Consider the following 19,459-nt stretch of genomic DNA (forward strand, 5'->3'; position numbering starts at 1 on the left):
TTTCATTAAATCAAACCGGACCGAATCAAACCGAACTTCAATTGTTGTGTATGACAATGTATTCTTTTCGTTAATAACAATATCAATAGATTTACTTCGGTTTGTTCGTTTTAATCGGTTGATAGGTTTAATTAGTTCGGTTCGGTTCTATTTTTGAAAACCAATTTTTTTTTTGGTTTAATCATTTTACTTCGGTTTGAACAGAACTGACCATTTAAGCACCTCTACAAGAGATCAAATAAGTGAGTATTGTATTTAGCTAAGGAAAGTAATGTCTTTAGCTAATTACCACAAAATGTGATTTGTATTTAATTAGGGGCGAATTTACACATTGTAAATAGGAGTTAACTGACCTCAATTTATTGTTAAAAATTTGTATTCATACGTTATCTTTTCTATATAATTTAAAGTAAAATGTTATGAATAATATAAAATTGATCTTTATGTTAATCATAAAAAATTTATATAATAAATTTTCAATGTGTGTTTGATCACATAACTTAAAAGAAAAAGATAAATCTGCGTCTGTTAATGTAATTAACTATTGTCAGTCATGATGCACATGATTATTTGGATGGTGTACTTTTTTTTTAAAGAAGAAATATATTTTTATTCGAGTACAGTTAAGATATTCTATTGGTTTTGTGCTTCAATAATATCTCACTTTATTATTCAAAGTTCAAATAGTCTATTTGAACTACTCAATATTATTAGTTTAATTTTGTTATAATTTTTCAACATAGATATAAAATCACTATTTTTAGATGGTCCATTATCTTCTAAAAAATTGTGATATGTATCTATCTGAATAAATAGTATTTTTTTTTTCCCAAAGAACTAGAAAATTTAGTCTCGAAGCACATTTTAATATTAAGATCATGTTGAGTGGTTCTGGTCGAATGTTTGAACTTTGAAAACATTTTCCTCCCATTCTTTTTATTTTTTGGAAATATAGTACAAAGGAAATAAAATTAAACCTCCCCCCTCCCCGCCAACTGAAAAATTTGAAGAAAATGTATTATTTATTCATTCAGAATTTCTGACATAACATTTTGGAAAGTTTAAATTCAGTTAAAAAAAATCATGTTTGTTTCCTGGAGAATATCATGTATGCCCTTCAAAAATCTCAAAATTATATATTTTCCCTATAAAATTCTTAACATCATATTTATTCTTCTAAGTTTAAAAAAACTCACAAATTTATCCAATTTTATTACATTTTCTATTGTAAGTCATTTAAAAATATTAAAATTCTCATTTTTTTTCTTTATTAAAAAATAAAACCCATGTAACATGTGTAAGAAAACATGCTCAATCTTTTAATTGGCTGATATTTTAGGGCAAAAATAGTTCAATTCTATCCTTGTTGAGTTGTCACGCATATTAGTATGATATTTAATAATAATAAAAAAACAATAAATTGGGTAAATTTGTGAGTTTTCAGACTTTAGAAGGTTAAATATGATATTATGGATTTTAGAAGGCAAATTCGTAATTTCGATAGTTTTTGAAGGGTATGTACGTAAAATTTCCATTTTTCAAATAGAATGGTAAAACCGTAAAATAATGTTCTGCATGTCGACAGGGCATGTTCCTCCAGTTTACTGGATATCTCCAGTTAGCGGTAATAAGAGACACGGACACTTTCTCTTTTATTCTTTGATTTTGTTTAATTGAGAAGTATGAATGAATAAAGAATGGAGAAAATATGAAAAAGGTTCATTTTGGTAGGAACGAAATAGTGATGGCTTTATTAGCTTGAAATAGACTCAAATTAATTACTACTTTTAACGATCTATTATTGAAAAAAAATCGAAAATCTTCAGAAACATATTTTTGTAATGAAATTTTCTACACCATATAATTATTGCTTCTAAATGTATCTTTTGATGAATTCTCCATGTATGTCAAATTTATTAATTTTTCTCTTTGTGACATTAAAAATCTTATTGTAAGATTATTTTATTCTAATTATCAATATATGAATAAACACATTCGCAATAAATACTGATATAGAAATGTTTTTAGCTAAAATAATACCCCTCCAAAGACGGAACCGAATCTCCTGCCCCCCAGGTGCAGGAAATTCCTACCCCCAGAGTCACTGCGGAGTGGGACCAGTTACTGTTAAAGGGTTTAATTACTGTTACTGTTTTTAAATTTAGGTCCACCCGCAGTGACTCTGGGGGCAGACGATTCGGTCTCTCCAAAGACCTAATAAACATCCCTACACTGACAGTTTACAAACCTACCTCAGTTCTACTTATTTCGGACCCAACTAGCCGAACTTTTCATTTTTAGAAAATTATTAATTGATTTTTAACAATTAGAAAAATAGAGAATAATTTTCTTTCCTATAGAAATAATATATCAAATTCGGTGACTATTTAGACATAGGAGCCTGTTTTCATGCCACAATTAAAGAACGATCTTGATTTAGTAATTAGACATGCGGTACCGAGTGATCCAAATTCAGAGAATTCATCTCCTCTATATTCACATTTATACACGCAACTCACCTCAGCTCCCTCTCAAAAATAATTTTCCATTATAGAGCAAGTAACTGGCATCGATCATGTTGGGTGTTTATGGTACTTAAGGTAGTAGAATTTCAAAAAAATTGACAAGAAAAGTACAAAAGGAACATCATGTACGACTGAAATCAAACCAAAATATATTTCCAAATCAATAAGCATCATACCTTTAGTTTCTTGTCTCCAAACAAGAAATGAAGGTCCTTGAGATGTAGTGTTGTAGCCTCCACCTCCTTGTTATTGCTAATAGTGGTTGATATCTTGCAGCACCTTAGTAGTTGATGTGTGCGTGACATAAAACACCTTGCACCAAGTAGAAGCCCTCTACGATATGCACCAATAAACTAATTAGAAATCAAATATTCCTCTTGCTAGAGAGTACTAATTTGGCTCCTCCTTAATCTCTATCCTTCATAGAACTATTCTTAAGTTTAGGGTTTGCGGGTTCTTAACACATGAGAGATCAAAACGGGAGAAAGAGAGTATTTTGACAGAGTTTCAACTCTCTAAAACAAAAAATTATACTTCTAGGCAATAAGACCTCTTTAAATAGCCTACATGCAGTTTACAAGAAGTTTCCCACTTTCTAGAAGTTATTCCCACGATTTCCACTCAGTCAAAATTAGCATTCCTAAAAAAACTACTTTTTGCGCAGCTGTTTCGGCCTCAGCTTTGGCCTTGGCCGAACATATTGTTTTTCTGCGCAGCTGTTTTGGCCTCAATTTCGGCCGGGAACTGTTTATTTTGGACTTAGCTGAACATACTTTTTTTCAACATTTTTGTTTTGGCCAGGAACTAAGCCCGAAACGACTCGAAACTGACTTTGTTTTGGTTAGGAACTATTTCTGTTTTGGTCAGGAACTGTGTTAAAAATTCAAAACTCTTTGCTATTCACAAAAACTCTTTTTTTTCAGCTCGCAAAAGATTTTTCTCGCTTGATCTTTTCGGATATTTGGATTGCATTAAACTATTTAATTAAATCCAAAATAACATATAATTATCTTCATAATTATTTATATCATGTTTAGGTAAAGAAACCAATTTATTAGGCATGTGTCAAATAAATCAAGGATATGTCTTATTAATTCTTATTGGTGTGACCTTGTGGGATCTATGTCATTTGGTAATGGAATTTGAAACTCCTTTCGATTCCTTAAATTACAAGCACCACCTAGCAATATACATTGTAATTACTCAAAATACACAGATGATAAGTACCTGCTATATCATGATCCCTAAGGCAACAATTGTCTCGTGTCAATTTCATGTCTCATGATATCATGAATAGATCCAAGGTATGAAATGTGTCATGAATCTACTTGTTTCTTAATTCCAAAATAATTCAGTAATTATGATTAACTCTTTAATTATATGTGCACATACTTGTATTATTTCATTAAAGGGTCCAGTGATATCATCACTCATTTACATTAGGGACATTGGTATTCTTGATAATTACTATCTCTTCACATAAGAGACACATATGTTTTATTTTGATCACGTCTATCTCCGTCAGGTATCCATTTGATTAGATTGGTATACAGAACATGATCATCATCTAACCTGAATGCTAATATTTTATTAATAATTAATGTTTTTTTGTTAATTATCAAGACTAGAGGCACTTAAGAGTATGCGGTGAGGCTCTTGCTTCTCTTCCCTCTTTCTTTCCTTTAATAAAGGAATCGTAGAGCGCAATTTAAGGAAACGTATTATTTTTGTGAATTTTTAAGAAATCCCTAAAAGAACCGTATATCATACGATTCCTCCTATTATTTCGAAAAAGTTATCAACATCTTTCTAATTCGTTAAATATAATTAATATTTTATATACAATAAACAAAATTCAGCCAACTAACAAGCGTGGCTTTTTATTTAGGTTGGTGAGTTGTCACCATTAATTTTCTGTGCATTATCCTATGTTATCCAATTAATTGGGCCCCCTTTTGCTAGGGATGCTTCCTCTGACACACCTATCCTTTCTAGGTGGCATTCTCTCCTTTGTCTCTAATTTTAAATTGTCTTGACCGAATATGGTTTTGCGTTGCAACTAGGCAAGGAGAAAGGTGTAGGTCTGATGTTCATTGGATCTAGTTTGATTTTGATAGACAGATATACCGTCTAATTTGCTTCAGGATTTGTGCACACAAATATTAAAGCAGATGCAAAAGTTCTGGCACGAATTCTAAAGCCAATCCAACAGTGAATGAACCTGTTAGAACCAAAGTAGATCCGATGCCCATCTGACCTACTCTGTTTCCCTAGGCAAGAGCATCCACCTCGCTAAAATCGGGCATAGTTCAATTAAGAGATATGTGTTTGAAATTAATTTGTTGATTTTGATTATATGTGATTTCTATATGTACTAACGAAGCATCGCCCATTTAATGTGAAGAAATACTATATATATTGACTACCGATTTATTATGACAATCAGAACAACAAATATTTTATGATGAAAAATAAGGATTAAGTTATTATTTATATATTTATTGAAAGAATAATAAAGTTTCAACTTTTATTTAGTGGCAGAAAACAATTAATGCTCTCCGTGTGAGAGGTCACATGTTAGAAATTCAGAAGAAATCATTATTTGTGAATATTAAATAGTTGGGTGACTTTGCCGACTCATCTGTAGCACCATGATCTGCCTTTAAGTCTTACTATTACTACTATTTTCTCTGTGTGTTTGCTGCTTTGTGCTGTTCTGTATAAGGAAACTTCATAAACCTTCCATCCTTCTAGCAGTTTAGCTGTTTAGATGTCACTTAGATGCTTCACATCTAAGTGATCTACTTTTGATTTTCTCTGTATTCAGCATCCTTACCTTATGGCCATTTTGTAAAACTGTTAGTTTCTAATGAAATTGGTGGCAATGCCACTTTTATTCAAAAAAAAAAAATAGTTTGGTGACTTGATCTCCAATATTTACTCAAAAAAAGAGAAGAAGATACGAGTCAATTTGACAATTTTAAAGAAAAAAAAACTAAAACTAAAACTAAAATTCAATAATTAAATTTTTCAATGGTTTAAATAGTGATTATAGCGGTATAGCGGAACGGTTAAAAAAAATAAACGATTGCACTAAGTAGCTAGCTATAGTGCTGATAGCTAGCTATATATCGCCCATATAGAACCATAGCTTTTAGGGTTCGAAAAAACTATAGCTAGCTCTTTAGAACACTGAAATTTTTTAAAACTGATGTGAAGTTTCAGATACAATTTAAATAACTCCATTGCATGAAAACTTCCTCCATTACTGTTCTCTAAAAATTCTTGTACATATTTCTCTCCGTATAATAAAAAGCGTGATTAATATGATATCTCAATGATGTATTGTAACTTCTCAATGTTGTATTGTAACTCTGATCCCATCATCCAGTAAGAATTGTGTAGTACCAAATAGTTCACTTTGAATCTCGATATGTGGTTATGAAAATTGTTGTAAGTGCTAGCACGAGTATTGATGTGGATGTTCAACATTCAATGAATTGATGCTTCACTAATTCAGCAACATACCAACATATTATACACATGTTTGGTGAGTTGTCTATTGTTAATAACCAAAAAATATGTGAATATTTTCATCCTCAACATTGTTCTGTTTTCAGATTTTGTGTATATTAGACAACATTACTAAATTTTTGTTTTACGGTCTCAAAAATCTATCGTATAAATTTCAAATTTTGATCTAACTAACTCAATAAATTGATTATATAATGATCTTATTGAATACCAATTGATTTATGAAAAATGACAAAAAATGATCTAACACATTGATAATTTTCTTTCATTTTTAAGCTATTTTTTGACTTCTTTCATAAATCATAACAAATAGTAAAAATATTCCAAAAATATGAAATATTGGTATTCTACAAGTTCATTATATAATCAATTTATTGAGCTATTTAGATCAAAATTTAAAACTTATACGATAGGTTTTTTAAATCGTAACATGGAAGACCTTATGCTATCTAGAGCACCTAAGCCTTACTCATATTATAAATGATAATAGAATGACACCTTTGATTTCTCATATCTTTCACAAATGAAACATATGTTTTCAAATTAAACGAAATATAGTGCACATTATATTTAAACTATAAAAAAATATATAGAGTTTTAAACTTTTTATTTTGATAAGTTTTGTGTCAATTGTCATGATAGTTAATTAGATAATAATGTTGTATATATATTTGTTTGTTTATGTGTTGTATTTATTTGAATCAGAAGGAATATATTGAGAACCAAGTTTATATAACAATCATGGCATAATTTTACAAAGTTTAGTGCACGACTCATTTAAAATATAAATTACAATATAAGAGGAGGGATCGGATGACACCGTTTTTTGGTGACATCGGATGATATCGTGCATTTTCAAAGTTCAAACAGTCGATTCAAACCATTCAACTTGATGGATATGTTAAAATGTACTTGTAGATCAAATTTTATATTTTTCTAAATTTTTTTACTATTTATTAAGAAGGGTACAAAAATTCAACGGTCTGAATATAGCGATTTTGTTAAATACTTAATAAATAGTAAAAAAATTCCAAAAATGTAAAATTTGATCTGCAAGCACATTTTAATATATCCATCAAGTTGAACGGTTTGGATCGACTGTTTGAACTTTGAAAACTTTGAAAATGCACGATATTATCCGATGTCACCAAAAAACGGTGTCATCCGATCCCTCCTCTATATATAATTAGTAATATATTAACATGTCGTCATTGTCAAATGAATTTATTCTCGAAAGATACGTCTAACAAAATCGATTAATTAAAATAATATCTTTTACAAATAAAGTTAAAAAATTTAAATTCATCATCACATGTTAAAATCATAGTGACAAATGAATTATTCGGGTTCAGTTTGGCAAGATCAAAAATTCGTGATTCGGCTATAATTTGAAATTATCAAGACTAAAGATCTCAGTCCTGCAAGAGAGCAAAAAAATATATATATTCTGAAAAAAATTCGGGAAAAATTCGTAAAATTTGCGAATTATTCGGGTTTAATTTGATCAAAGTTCGGTCAAACAAATAATTCGGCTTTCGATTTGGCATCACTAAAAAAATGAATTATTCAAGTATAATTCGAATATAATATGCGAATCTTGTCACTACAGTTAAAATTAAAATTATGAAAAGGAACATTCAAAATCCCTCTTTTACATCCTGTTCGGCCGACAAATGGGAATGGGCGCGGGCACGGGATTTGAACTGAAAAACACTGTTTCCGTGGGAAAAAATAAATTCAGTTAAACTAAATTTTTTTTTTCCCACGTGAATAGTGATCTGGCCGAACAGGCCCCATTGTTTGGAAATTTGTGTTAATTCCCTTGTCTGGTACGTGGATCTGTGCTGTGTTGTTGAGTCATCGCTCCATTAATTCAAAATTGATAGGCTACAAAGTCAAGTTTTGAGGCTATGATAATTTGTTTTGAAAGTTTGAAGAATCGATCAAAACCATGGGTTACTCCCCTCCATAATCACAAAATTCGGGATTTATACCTGAATTATATCCGAATAATTCATTTTTTGGGTGATGCCGAACCGAATGTTAAATTATTAGGTTGACCGAACTTTGACCGAATTAAACCCGAATAATTCACGAATTTTTTCCGAATTTTATGAATTATTCACGAATTTTTTCCTGAACAATTTTTTTTTGGATTTTTTTTTTGCTCTCTTGCAAAACTGAGATTTCTGGTCTGGATAATTCCAAATCATTTCCTAATAATACCCGAATTACGAATTATTGACCTCGTCGAACCGAATCCGAAAATTTCATTTGTCACTGTTCTCCCCTCTAGTCCTCTGTGTCATCTCACCTCTCCAGACCCACAACTAATATCTCTGTTACTCTGTTCTGTATCCATCGTTACATCTAAAATGAAAAAAGAAAATCAAAGATGCAACACTATCATTTTGTGCCAGCGTGCAACCAAATACAAATCAAATTCATGCGAAGACAGATGCACCATGCATGCCATGATTATTTTCTGGCACCAGAGATTTGTCTGGTACAGGAAATCTTCTGAATGGCTGATCAAATATAACAAACTCGTATATAGACGCACATATTGATGCACATAAAGTTGATTAATGTTGCCAACAAAGAAGACAAAAGTTTAAAAAAAAAACAGTGTCAGTTTCCATAGCCTACCAGTATAAGGGAACGCTATCCTCTGCGGAGCTTTTAATCTGGTCCGTTCGTTTTGATCGGACGGACCAGATTAAAAGCTCCGCACAGTGTATACTACCCCTGAATTCATAATCACATCTAATTAACAATTAATCTCAACATCGTAATTTGTTAATATTATTTGACTAAAGTTAATTACCTTGTTACGGTCAAGGAGAAATAAGAAATAAGTTAGAGAGTTGAAGGATATTTACAATATATTAAATTCTAGAGGGGTAAATAAGAAAATCAAGACAAGTTGAAGGGTATATGAAAAAATTAACCCTTATAAAAAAAACCTGTACAAAGTATTTAGAAACGCAGCTCAAGACAGTTGAGCTATTTGAATTAGTAAAATAAAGAGATTAAATGAAACAAATAAGAGACAAATAAAAGAAAGACGAAAAATTGAAGCTCATCCAGAGGCATTGCCACCTTGATGCCATGTTGTTATTTTCAAAGTCTAAATAATGAATCCGAACAATTCAACATGATTTTAAAATGTACTTGAATATCAAATTTTTTATTTTTTATTTTTTAGAATTATTTACTATTTTTTTTAAATGGAGAAAATCACTCCTTTCGGATAATTCTAAAAATTTTAGATCATGTGATTTTTTTTTTTTTAATTTTAGTCCAACTTCACTCTCATTTTTTTTTTTTATAATTTGAGTAGAGTTTAAACATGCCTCCACTTTTTTTATTTTTTTATAATAAAAATTCGAAAACTTATGTGCCAAAATAAAACCAGTATATATGATCACTATTATTTCCTTTACATGCATACATAAAAACTTATCAGTGTATGCTTTTGTTTTTTGTATGATTCTCAATAAGTTGAAAAATCAACGTCCATAAATTACTCAAACTAATGTTTATTTATAAACTCCTGATAACAATCAAAACAAAATTAAAATATCATAATTTTTTACATTTGCGAGAAATTTGATATTAATCATATTTAATAGTTTTATTTTGACATTTAAGCTGTAAATTTTAAGTTATTAAAATTTAAAAAATGAATACATAATGAAGGCACAAAAAAATGTAGGCATTTGAACCCTCTTCAATTTGAGTCCAGAAGTTAACTAAGGAATATGAACAAGGTACAAATGATGTTCATCAAACACAAAATTAGTCTGATTGACTTTAATTTCCAGATGTGAAGTAGTCTGATTGAAATAAGATAAATCAATTTTATGTGACAACTCTCCATTAATCAATTTTGGTGTAAATTACATATGTTTGGAGCCGAACATATTTGAAGGGGCATTGATTAATAAATAAAAAAGAATTTGTTTTATCCATAAGAGTAGAAGTACTTAACAGTGTTGCGAGGATTGGGAATATTTTTTGTCGGAAATAATGATATTATCATAAATAACAATTTTTATCAGCTTACTTTTGATAATAATTATTTTTTATCCTTGCAGATAAAAAGATTCTTGTAATATATATTTCTATATTTTTGAACATCAAATGAAGAAATTAGTTTTTTTTTTCTTTTTTGACTACATAATATTTTATTTTTTAAAATACATCAAATATTTTGTGGAAGGAGACATCGAAAAAAATTGATTCCATAAAAATAACTAAATCATTGATTAAATTCTTTTAGATATTTTTAAAGAAACTAAATTAATAATTCGAGATATTTATATATTGATGTAGGTTTTCAAATTTGAATAATTATATTCACCCCCACACTCATGTTCCTCCTCTATCTGTGCAGCTATAGTACAGAAAGATTATACTATAGTCCATAATAATTATAAGATCCTCCCTTTTTCAGTCCACATACTCGTCATGCGTCAATCTTCTTAGGTATAAATACTTGGAATATAAGAAATTAATACCTGCAAACTAAGAAATTGATACTTGCATGCGTAACTTGATATGACAACTCCCTTTTACAGTCCCTCAATGGTCCTTGTATCAATTTACATCAAATGAAGTAGCGGGGACCCCGCATCCCCGCATCAACCTTCCACAATCGTCCATGCGTTAATCTTTCTCTAACAAAAATAATTGACCACATAGGTATAAATACTCTAGTGTATACATATAAATACTTATAATACTTTATATTAATACTTTCAGATGTCAGCCAGTGTCATATGTAAAAAATACTTGCAAGTATAGGTATAATAATTGCACGACAAGGTAATGAGCCCGAAAGTACATCATCATATAACTCATTTGAAAGAGAATTATGTAGAAGACGTTCATGGATTTAGATTCACAAAATTCCACATAAATCATCATAAATGTGAACAAGATTGAACAAAGAAAAAAAAACCACCTCTAAAGACGTGTATGGTCTCCTCATGTAGTTTGAAATTTGATTGGAGAGAATTATTTATGTAAAATTTGTTCATCTTATAGGTATAAATACATTCGTTCTTAGATATAGATACTTCCGTGCATTAGTATTAATACTTGTGTAATGTCGAGCCCGAAAGTACGTCATAATGGATCTCATTTGAAAGAGAAAATTGTGTAGAAGACGTTCTTGTTTTAGATCTGCAAAATTTCTCATAGATCGTCAGAAATGTGAACAAGATTGAACGAAGAAAAAAATATCACCTCTAAAAACGTGTATGCCCCTCCCCCATGTAGTTTGAGATTTGGTTAGAGAGATAATTATTTATGTAAAAATTGTTCATCTTATAAGTATAAATACTTCTGTGCATGTGTATTAATACTTTAAAAAAAAATTAGTACTGGAGTTTTTGTGGTACCCATAATAGTTATGAAAGTTAAGTGAGCAGATAATGCGGGAATAGAGATGCTAAGACAATTATCAGAATCCTTCCAATTTGATCACACAAAATCTGAAACTTAATACTTCGGTTCTTTAAAATTTAGGATTTTTGTGACCGAATATAGAGACTTGTAATTCTTTATAAATATTTAAGAAACTTATAATATGAATGCTTAAATTTATGAGATCAGAAAAAAAAAATCCATCAATCTCCTTCACAACAAAATATTTAATATATCTTTTAAAAAATAAAAATATTGGGATTTAGGCCAAAAAGTTATTTTTGACTTTGAGAAGAAAGCACTAGTTAGAGACTGAAGAGTTGACTAAAATATAGAAAATGTAAATGCACTTTTACAATGAATCAAAAAAAAAAAGAAAAAAAAAAAAAGGCAGTACTGAGACAAAGACAGTCAACTCTCAACTCTCAAACTCTGATTAAAGACAATTGAATATGAGGTTCTTAGGTCGGATTAAAATTTAATCTTACTTGTATTGTACTTTTATGGATGCTACTCCATTAATCAAATATTAAATAAAAACTAATTTTGGTGTTAATTGCATATACTTGGAGCCGAGCATATTTAGAGCTTGGAGTGGCATTGGTTTCATAGCTTTATAACGCATTAATTATGTATCTATATTGATAAACATCAAAATAATGAAATTAGTTTTTTTTTTTTAGGGTACATAATGTTTTATTTTTAAAAATCATTAAATATTTTGTCGAGAAAGAGAAAAAAACATCTCGATTCCATGAAATGATCTGAATCATTGATTCAGTTTCTTTAGATATGTTTAAAGGAAATAAATCAATAATTCAAACCTTTATGTATTTATGCATGTCTGCAAATTTAATCACAAAAAATCTGAAACTTAAGGAACCAAAACATTTGAAATGCTTCGGTTCCTTTAAATTTAGGATTTTCTGACCTGCAATTCCTTAGAAATGCCTAAAAAACCAAAATCAATAATTTGGTTCATTTTATGAGATCAAAATTTTTTTTCCCATAAATCTCCTTACCAACAAAATATTTAATATATTTAAAAAAAAATAATGGGGGTTAGGCCAAAGAGTTCTTTTTGACAGGGAAGAAAGCACTGGTTAGAGAGTCAAGAAGAGTAGACTAAAATATGGATAATGTGAGTATTATCTTATCATGAATCAAACAAAATAAAACAAAATAAAATAAAATAAAATAAAAGGCAGTACTGAGACAAGACAGTCAACTCTCATAACTCTGAAGAATCACCTCACAAGGTGGAAGGTTATTAAAATAAAAATATAATATTAATAAAACAAAAAGAAAGACAAGGTGGAGAAACACAAGATAAGAAGGTTAGTGCATTAACCATGCATGTATTGTGAGAATCTGATGCAATCCACTGTTTATACTTTATGCTTTTATCAGCCTTCTTTTTTGGTATTGTGGCAACTACCTACTTTGATTATATTTCATCTTGCTGCCATATCCACAACCAGATATGATAAGACTATACACACAAATATAGATAACTTTCTGTGGGCCCTGCAAAACCAATAATTATGCCACACTTAATTTGTATATCTTAAAAGTTATCTATATATATTTGCAAATAGAGTAGGTTAAAATGCCTTCATTGCTTTTGTGTCTTCTCATTCATGTTTCACATTTTTATTTTGAAAGTTTGAACAGTATATTCAAACCTCTCAATAATATGATCTCTGTATTAAAAAGTGCATGAAGACCATATTTTAGAATTTCTTAAATTTTTTACTATTTTACTTTTTAAATAGATACAAATTTACTGTTTTTGGATGGTGCAGAATCTTCTAAAAAACAATGATTTTATATGGGTAAATTTCGCTAGAGGTCACTAAACTTTGTTATTTGTCACGAATTGGTCACTCAACTTTGATTTGTCCCTTTTGAGTCACTCAACTTTGTTATTTGTTCCAATCAAGTCACTCAACGTTTTCCATCCAAATTTTTAACGGAATATGCTAATTCCGTTAGTTTTTTGGATGGAATATACTAATTCCGTTAAAATTTTGGATGGAATGGGTATATTCCGTTAATTTTTTGGACGGAATAGGAATATTCCGTTAAAAATTTGGATGGAAAACGTTGAGTGACTTGATTGGAACAAATAACAAAGTTGAGTGACTCAAAAGGGACAAATCAAAGTTGAGTGACCAATTCGTGACAAATAACAAAGTTTAGTGACCTCCAGCGAAATTTACCCATTTTATATCTATTGAAAATAATGATAAAAAGTTTCAAAACAACATAAAATTGTCTCGAAGCATATTTTAATATGGAGATTATGTTGATTAATTCTAATTAACCGTTTGAATTATGAAAACGGAAATAAGAATGTGAGGGACATAATTGAAACACAAAAATAATGGGAAATAGATATTATAACACAGTACATTATTACAACATATATATATATTTATTTTTTTGTTGGGTAATATTGAAACATAAGTTCAAGTCAAAAGTATCACCTCACATATACCACTTCAAACAATTTTTCAAAGTTAATAGAGCAACATTTATATGATATTATGATTTAGAAATAATTTTTGCATGACTTAACCAACCTACTCAACAATTTCCTTATTCTATTTTGGAACTAAAGTTTATCAATTGCATGTGTTGGAATAAATCAGGCCTTATCTATTCTTGGCATGTCAAGTTCAAGAATTATTCTCTTAAGAGAATGTATTGAATAGAACTAGAGTGTTCTTAAGTTATCTTGTGCGTTTGGGTGACACGGGAATAACGCTAATCTAGGAATAGCTGCTATTTCTGGCGAGCTATTCTCAACACAACACGTTTTGGTGAAAAAAAATGTTATTCTCAACAAAGAAATAACTCGGGTTAGCTGTTATTCCAAACTCAGGAATAGCTGCTATTCCGAGCTATTCTTTGTTTCATCCAAATGCACTTCTATTGGATTGGCTTCAAACGATGAATCCAAATTATTGAAATTCTTCTACCTTACGAGTGATGCATCTACATACAAAAACTTTAAAATTTTAAATTAATTTTGTGGAGAGTCAATTAGTCAAAAGGCGTTCAAAAAATAAATGAATTAAAATTAATTTAGAAACATTCTAATTTTGACCACTTAACTTCGAACAAAATTAATTCGAAAGTTTAAAATTTACACATGTAAACGCATCACTCGTAAGGTAGAAGGATTTCAACAATTTCGATTTATTGTTTGAAGCAAATCCGATAAATTTTAGAGTTGATTCACAGAGAATCTTAGTGAACTTAGGAACAAAGTATATATATAATATTTGTGTGATGATATAGCGGCCATTTTTATTAATACCCAAAAAAAAAAACTTTTTTACCAAAATAACCTGAAAATTGTTTTTTTTTTAAATCTAACCAAACCGCCAGGATCACTGGCGGTCCGGTTCCATAGCAGACCGCCAGTGATCCTGGCAGTCCGGGTTTTTTTTTTTTTTTTTTTTTTTTTTTTAGAGAGAGATCTGATTTTTTTTCTTAATATTTTCATTTGTGAAGTTTTAGTTTTTTTTTTTTTAGAGTATTTGTCAAAAAATAACGTCATTTAGGGAGAACCCCTGAGCATCCGAAGCATCAGAATTAAAAACAGAAAATACATAAAATGGGCAAAAAGTGACGCAACCCTAAAAACATAAAAGACATAAAACAAAACATAAAATACATAAAATAAAACATAAAAGACCCTAAAAACTCTAAAATTATAAAGAAAGGTCCAAAAGTCCATGAAGGAAGGCTCGGATCGCGAATCTGAGCCCGAAAATGGGTGAAACAAATCTCTAGATTGGTTTCTGATCCGGTTTTGGGCTGTGGAGTTCCTGTCAAAATTTCAACCCGATCCGACGGACGGATCAAAAGTTTCGCCCCTTTTCGTGAAGCATGCGCAGGACCATATTGCATCACATCTTCTGGTTTTGGTTTGAGAAGATCAGATCGGAGAGAAGGGTGAAGCGAAGTGAATTCTATGTTTTAAACCCTAGGCGTGCGTTTGAAAGAGGTGCGCGGGACTTAAAATGAAATTTTTTTAGCTTTACTGTCGGCTGTTTATAAATAGGCGACACTAATAACTGAGAATTTTTTTTAGCTTTAGTGTCGGTTGTTTATAGATAATTCTTGAATAATCTCTTAGGCTTTTAACTAAACAAAATACCGATCGTTGTACTAAAACTTAAACTGCATTTTTGAGGCACTAAACGATGTTTTTTTTTAATTCTGTTGCTTCGGATGCTCAGGGGTTCTCCCTAAATGACGTTATTTTTTGGCAAATACTCTAAGCAAAAAAAACTAAAACTTCACAAATGAAAATATTAAGAAAAAAAATCAGATCTCTCTCTAAAAAAAAAAAAAAAAAAAAAAAAACCCGGACCGCCAGGATCACTGGCGGTCTGGTCCATAGTGGACCGCCCAGATTCCTGGCGGTCTGGTTAGATTTAAAAAAAAAACAATTTTCAGGTTATTTTGGTAAAAAAGTTTTTTTTTTGGGGTATTAATAAAAATGGCCGATGATATAGTGACATGGGTTATTGTACGTTGCAAAGTAGAAGTCATGTTTTAATTTACGTTTATATCTATATTTTTAAATTCAAACAGGCAATTTAAACTTTTCAATATATATGAACATACATGTGTGATGATTTCCTTCTTTTATCACCTTCAAAATTCTGTGATATTTTAATCAGAAGAAAAGTCCAAATAGTCTTCATTGTAAAACAACATTTTTTTTTTTTGCTTTTTTATGTTTTGATGTTCTATTTCTAGATATATTGTTATAAGGTTTATAAAATTCTAATATAATTAAGGACTTAAGGAGATATTTATTGGGTAAGAACTACTGCCAAGTGAAGTTATATAACAATTTTAACAAATTAGAATGATTAATTAAATTGAATATATACTAAAATTGTAAATTGTATTTAATTTAGAGCTTAAATTTACCTAGAATTTACATACCACTAATAGAGTAAAAAGTGAAATAGGGAAAAAGAGACCGAAAAACTTATAAATATTAAAATTATAAAGTTATAGACAAGTATACTGTATTTTACTATTTTATGTAAAATTTTGCAAAGAGTGAGGCTATGCTAATATGCATATAACGGATTGACCCGTGATCTAGATCTAAATCTCTGTTTTAAAAATTCATACAGTCGACCTGAATTATTAAATATGATCTCCATATAAAAATATACATGAAGACCAATTTTTTGTATTTTTAATTTTTAATTTTATTTTTTAGATAGGTAGAAAATCAGGTGAGACTTATCTCACTATTGTAAAAAAAAAATGATAGGTAGAAAACTACTTAATCTAAAAATTGTTAATCATCTAAAAACAATAATTTACTAACTATCTAAAAATAATAATAATAAGTTCTCAAAAAATATCAAATTTGATAAATTTTTATGTAAATATCATATTTAACAGTTCAAATCGATTATTTAAACTTAAAAAAAATGAAATATTAATTCATACTACGGATTAATATGTAATATGTATATTAACCTTACAAAAATCACATCTAACAACTGAAATGTTTGTAAGGTTTAAAAATCATCAAAAGTCCAGTATTTTTACTTAGAAATTGTGAATCATCAAGTAAAGGTTATGAGTTATGACTATTGGGGACCAAATATTATTATAAAATTATTACTTTTTTTGTGAATTTGACTTTTAACTGTATAAAATTATCCATGTGGAGTAGGTGGCTAGGAAACATTGCTTTTTCTCCGCATCCCACGTTTCACAAATCAAAACGCCAGTCAGTGGATATCTTGTCAGCTAAATTTGGCAGATTCATCATTCATATCAGCAACTTTTATCAAAAGAAAAAATAATAAATAATTTTTTTATTGAAATAATAAATAAAATCTTACTATTGATGAAACAATATCATAACTTATATGGAATCACAATTGTAATTATTTCAAAATATTTCCAAGACAACAATAACTTATGTGGGATCACAATTGTAATTATTTCAAAATATTTCCAAGAGAACAAAAGAAAAAGGAAATAGAGAGGAGATACTAAGGGCCTGTTCGGCATTTACTGTTCACGTGAGAAAAAACAAATTCACTCAGACTGAATTTTTTTTTTTCCACGGGTACAGTAATTTTTCAGTTCAAAATTTCCCGTTTCTATTCCTATTCCTATTCCCAAACCTCCGCCGAACAGGCCCTAAAGTCTGTATTCTCTCCAGTAAATTAAAGTTTGAGCATGCACAAAACAGACTGGGTGAGTTCAGGTCTTCAGTAGCGGAGTTAGATTTTCAAATTATAAGAATCAAACTTAAATGGTAATCAATCATCTAAAATTTTCATACTAAGAATGATAGTCAATTAAACAATGCATGTGATATTTTACTCTAAATTATATAGAAAATCATACATAAATACAAAAAATAGGGGTCAATATTTGACCTCCTTTGAATGAACATATCTTTGTCCTTAGTGAGTTTATTCGGACCTATCAGAAATTCCCGGGGTATTTAATAAAAAGCAGACATTATTAAGATTCATGCTAATTTCAAACTCAAATTTTGAGTGATAATTTTTTTATTTTTTTTATTGAAAGTCTGTAGGTGATTGTATTGATCCAACGATTTACAATGTAGCTATTATATAGGTTTGTTGTTTAAATTAAAAAGCATGAAACCTATACATTGAGCTACTTGTAAAATCATCTAATTTGCTATGTGAGAAAATAATAAATACGTGAAGTCAGAGAATGCGAATTGGTCTATTGGGCCTTTCGATTTTCTTCTCTGGGAATGTAGACACATCAGTAATTTCTGAGTTGCATGTGATATGTAACCCTTCCTTAAGTACCAAACGTCTTCTTCTTTTCAAAATCGACGCCGCCCAGAGAAATGCGCAGTCGAGAGACACTGAATTAAATCGGACCGGAACAGTCACTAATCAGAGAGGAAGAATTTGAATTCAAAGAGACAAAGAGGAGCTAGGATGAGCGGACAGATGACTGTCATGTGCAGAATACAAATTTTGACTAAAAGAAGAAAAAAAAAAAAAAGAGGGGGTGGGGGCCGACCAGTCTAAGGCCTTGAATTGAAATGGAGAGGAATTTAAACCTTTCTTTTTTTTGAGTACAGCTTTTTTCACGTGTACGGGTGGGGCAGGATAAACATTGGAAGTTTGGAACCATATTCCCGAGGTGAAGATTGCAAGTGGATAATGATCAAGTCCCCAAAAAAAGTATGAAGAGACAAGAATATATAAATGATTTTTCATAGTGGATGGTGGATTGATGTATGGTCAATACGTTGCTGACTTGTTGGTACGTAAGTACCACTGTATCAGTACCACCACCAAATCATGAAAGTGATCACACATTGCTGCTCCGTTTTTAAGTTCTACAAGGTCGACTTCGGACAAATCACATCCACTGACTGTACTCTAGGATTATGTTTGGTTGTGGAGTAACTTTAATCCGGAGTAAATTGTTTATTTCAAGTTAAAATGGAGTAAGTTAAACCGGATTAATTCAAATTTTACTCTCACTTACTCCATCAATTTTATTCATTGTTTGATGAATTAAGTGTAAAGTAAGGAGTTTAATCCGCCACTTCACAATCAAACATGCAAACATGACCTAGGACTCTAGGTTAACTGACTTTGTGTAATTAGAACAGATGGTCTAGAATCCGTCTTTAAACTTAGCACAAATCTCAAAGTTACAAATAGTACTGCCCTTGTGTCAGGGGCGGAGCCATACTTTCGAATTATAGAGATTAAATGTATGTGTGGATCAATTATATTAAATTTTCGTGTAAAAAATGAGAGTTAATTTCACTATTTTTTAAAATTTTACTCTAAATTATATAGAAAATCATATATAAATATATAATATTTTTAAAAAAAAAAATCATACTTACTCGTTAGTAAGATAGTACTGTCCCCTGCAACGGTCCCGAATAGGTTACCTGAGAC

The sequence above is a fragment of the Carex rostrata genome, chromosome 1, assembly GCF_964058835.1.
Source record: "Carex rostrata chromosome 1, lpCarRost1.2, whole genome shotgun sequence".
NCBI lineage: Eukaryota > Viridiplantae > Streptophyta > Magnoliopsida > Poales > Cyperaceae > Carex > Carex rostrata.